This window comes from Nanorana parkeri, unplaced genomic scaffold (genome assembly GCF_000935625.1).
Source record: "Nanorana parkeri isolate BGI_ZX_2015 unplaced genomic scaffold, ASM93562v1 scaffold1239, whole genome shotgun sequence".
Classification (NCBI taxonomy): Eukaryota; Metazoa; Chordata; class Amphibia; order Anura; family Dicroglossidae; genus Nanorana; species Nanorana parkeri.
Window position 1 is genome coordinate 39,479 of NW_017307507.1, and position 4,772 is coordinate 44,250.

Sequence of the window (4,772 nt, forward strand, 5' to 3'; positions counted from 1 at the left end):
CCTCCCCCCACTGCATTCCCCACATATACACTTCTTTCTGCCTCCCCCCTCCTCCAAGTCATATTGCAGGTTAGATACACTCCATGTGTCTGCTCCAGCCACATACCCCCCTTGTTCCTGATGTTCTTTGCAGCTAAGGGATCCTGAGCGTCTCAGACAGCCGACATGAACGCCTTTCACTCAGTCAGACTTTGATCTATCCTACAATCTGCAAAATAAAAAGAAAAAAGAAAGAAAAGCAGATAGAAAACAAAAAAAGATCAGAAATCCTCCACTTTTCCGGCAGCCACTCTCGTCCATTTCTCCCTGTCACTGCATGGCCAATGTGCAGCCAATCCGAGCCCAGCACCTCCTCGCCCCCTCTAAATACCTCCCCGCCATTCAGATTTAAATGCAAGGATGAGCATTGTTCTTGCAGCCTCCGTCTTCAGACATGAAACAATCCGGGGAGCCTCAGAAACAATTTTCACCCATTCGCTTCTCCTAGTCCCATCTCTTTCCACGGTTTAAGGTGGCGCAGCGGCTGGGCTGGCTGTCACCGGCAACAGCGTCAGCCGTTTTGGAAGGACTCCTTAAGAAGTGTCACCGTGCACAGGTCCGGCACATCCGCAGCGCAATAGGGGCACGGAGCGCTCCGGCCAGTGACTTAGGGGGGGGGCGGGACACACACACGCTGCTATGCGCTCGCCGCTTTCGGGCTGGCTGTGGCTTTGCGTGAAGGGCTAACGAGAACCGGTCGGCGCTGACTCGCCATCTCCGCACAAGCTGTCAGGCAGCAGAAGAAACCTTACCGCTATATCCGTCCTGTGTCTCCGAACGCTGGGGAGAAGATGAACCTGCCTCCGTCAGCTAGGTAGGATGGCATGCTTCACCCTATCCCTACATCTGCTTCAACCTTGGAAGGGGATGATTAAGGGATAGATTGCAAGCTCTGCTGGCCAGGCGATTGCAATGCAATAGGATGCTGCTGTTTTGTATTCCCCTATTCCCTTCCTGTGTTGCATGCTGTATACTCTTCAGCTAGGTAGCATCCTTCCTGCTAGGATCTGAGAGAGCTGAGATCTGGATTGCAAGCTGGCAAGCCAGATCTTTTTTTTTGTATGAAGGAATGCTGCCTGCTGTTATACATGTTATACATATGTACAGTGTATGTACTCATTATAAATAGCACCATCGGGAAGGGGAACACCAAGGCATCTCAGTCCCTGCACCAGCGGAGCTTACATTCTAATGCCCCAACGCACGGTCACATTCATGTATATGTCTATATCTATTGATAAGGATCTGACATAGTCTGCATCATTTCATAGAGTACATGGAACCATTATATGTGCCCTGTGTCAGCAGAGCTTACAATCTAATGCCCCAATGCACGGTCACATTTATTTCTATAACCATTATATGTGCCTTGTGTCAGCAGAGCTTACAATCTAATGCCCCAAATGCACGGTCACATTTATTTCTATAACCATTATATGTGCCCTTGTGTCAGCAGAGCTTACAATCTAATGCCCCAATGCACGGTCACATTCATGTATATGTCTATAGCTATTGATAAGGATTTGACATAAGGATCTGTCTTGTGTCCGCAGAGCTTACAATCTAATGCCCCAACACAGACATATTCATATCCATTTCTATGTCTTTATAAGGATCTGCTGTAGTCAGCATCATTTCTTAGAGCACACAGAACCATTGGATGTGCCTTGTGTCAGCAGAGCTTACTATCTAATACCCCAAACACATTTACATCTATATCTATTGAAAAGGATCTGACATCTGCATCCCTTCATAAAGTACATGGAACCATTATATGTGCCCTTGTGTCAGCAGAGCTTACAATCTAATACCCCGATCACAGTCACATTTATGTATATATCTATTGATAAGGATCTGACATCTGTATCATTTCATAGAGTACATGGAACCATTATATGTGCCCTTGTGTCAGCAGAGCTTACAATCTAATGCCCAATCACAGTCACATGTATCTCTATGTCTATATCTATTGATAAGGATCTGACATCTGTATCATTTCATAGAGTACATGGAACCATTATATGTGCCCTTGTGTCAGCAGAGCTTACAATCTAATGCCCCAGTCACAGTCACATTTATTTCAATAACCATTACATGCGCCCTTGTGTCAGCAGAACTTACAATCTAATTCCCAATCACAGTCACATTGATGTATATGTCTATATCTATTGATAAGGATCTGACATCTGCATCATTTCATAGAGTACATGGAACCATTATATGTGCCCTGTGTCAGCAGAGCTTACAATCTAATGCCCCAATGCACGGTCACATTCATGTATATGTCTGTATAGATTGATATGGATCCGACATAATCTGAATCATTTCATAGAGTACATACAGTATAATCATCATTATATGCACCCTTCTGTCAACAGAGCTTACAATCTAATGCCCCAACACACAGTCATATTTATGTATATGTATTGACTGATAAGGATCTGACATAATCTGCATCATTTTCTAAACTACATATAACCATTTATGTGTGCCCTTGTTGTCTGCAGAGCTTACAATCTAATGCCTCAACCACAGTAAATGAATGTATATGTCTATATTGATTGATAAGGATCTGACATAATCCGCATCATTTTATAAAGTACAAACAGATTAATCATTATATGTGATCCTCGTGTCAGCAGAGCTTACAATCTAATTCCCCAATCACAGTATATTCATGTCTGTATCTATTGATAAGGATTTGACATCTGCATAATTTTATAAAGTACATGGAACCATTACATGTGCCTTGTGTCAGCAGAGCTTACAATCTAATGCCCCAACACACAGTATATTTATGTATATGTATTGACTGATAAGGGTCTGATATAATCTGCATCATTTTATAACGTACATATAACAGTTTCCATGTTCCTTTGCATCAGCGGAGCTTACAATCGAATGCCCCAATCACAGTCATATTTGTATTTATTTCTATGAGTGTTGATAAGGATCGGAGTCTGCAAACATTTTATAAAGCACCTATAAGCATTATATGTGCTTTGTGTTAGCAGAGCTTACAATCTAATGCCCCAGACACAGTCTTATTTGTATTTATTTCTATATCTGTATCTATTGATCAGGATCTGGCGTAGTCCGCATCACTTCACAAAGTACATATGACCATTATACCTATGTGTCTTGTGTCCACGGAGCTTACAATTTAATGCCCCAACACAGACATATTTGTATCCATTTCTATGTCTTTATAAGGATCTGATGTAGTCTGCATCATTTCTTAGAGTTTCGCGGAACCATTATATGTGCCCTGTGTCAGCGGAGCTTACAATCTATAACCCAACACACAGTCACATTTATTTTAGGTCTGTATTTTCTAATATCGTCTGCGTCATTATATGAAGCGCGTAGAACCATCTCCATGTCCCTTTGCGTCAGCCAAGCTTACAATCGAATGCCTCGACCACGGCTACATTTATTGATTACTATTTACTTTATAAGCTTGTGTCTGTTGATGAGGATCGGACATCGTCTGCGTCATTTTATAAAGCACATGGAGCCATCGCCATATGATTTTGTGCCGGAGGAGCTTATAATCTAATGCCCCAAATCTAATGCCCCAACTGCCCCAAATTCATTATTGTGTTTAATTATTGATAAGGATCCAATATAGTCTGCATCATATTATAAAGTACATATAACAATGTACATGTGACAGCAGAGCTTACAGTCTAATGTTCTGGCATCAGACAGACAGGCACACAGGCCAATAGTAGCGTTACTAGATAGATAGATAGATAGATAGATAGATAGATAGATAGATAGATAGATAAAGAGAGGGGGGAGAGAGAGAGCGGTGATAGATAGATGGATAGAGAAAGAAAGGAAGACAGAAGTGATAGATAGATGGATAGATAAAGAAAGGAAGAGAGAGGTGATAGATTGATAATAAAAAAAAAGGGAGAGAGAGAGAGAGAGGTGATAGAGATAGATAGATAAAGAAAGGGAGAGAGAGAGAGAGGCGATAGATAGATAGATAGATAGATAGAGAAAGGGAGAGAGAGGTGATAGATAGATAGATAGATAGATAGATAGATAGATAGATAGATAGAGAAAGGGAGATAGAGAGGTGATAGATAGAGAAAGAAAGGAAGAGAGAGGTGATAGATAGATAGATAGATAGATAGATAGATAGATAGATAGATAGATAAATAGATAGATAGATAAAGAAAGATAGATAGATAGATAGATAGATAGATAGATAGATAGAGAAAGGGAGAGAGAGGTGATAGATAGATGATAGATAGAAGGACATTCATGGAGCTGGCATAGTCTGCAGCTCGTTGCCAGTGGGGCTTGCAGTCTAGGGGTCTTCGGACACACTACTACAACTATTATCCATCTTCATAGCACTTTATAGAGAAGACAGACACCTCTACCGAAGTTCTTGTGCCACGGGAGCTGACACTCTAAAGATCTTCTACACACTACTTATTCTTGGCACTGCCGTTATGAATAATTTATATGGCACAGAGTCACAGACATATACTGTAGCCCTTCACAGAGAACATACGGTCATTTATATCTGCCTTGTTGTAGCAGAGCTTACAATCTAATGTCGCCCTCACAGTAACAAACATACCCAATAACATTAGTAACAATAATAATGATCAATATGTATGATTAATATTGTTACGTGTGATTATTTTATGAATGGTATAGAACTCTGGTATATTCTGCATAGTATGTATATTGTGAATAGTACCCCCCCCCCC

General features: G+C 41.2%; 1 protein-coding gene across 1 annotated transcript in view; it reads left to right on the forward strand.

Moving 5' to 3' along the window:
- Positions 1-790: 790 nt before the first annotated feature.
- The window catches only part of LOC108797175 (galactosylgalactosylxylosylprotein 3-beta-glucuronosyltransferase 1-like), a 111,780-nt gene continuing 107,798 nt past the window's right edge, over positions 791-4,772 (forward strand). Inside the window, exon 1 of the mRNA XM_018568752.1 lies at positions 791-853. The gene's annotated coding sequence lies outside the window, so the exon portion shown is untranslated. The remainder of the gene's footprint in view (positions 854-4,772) is intronic.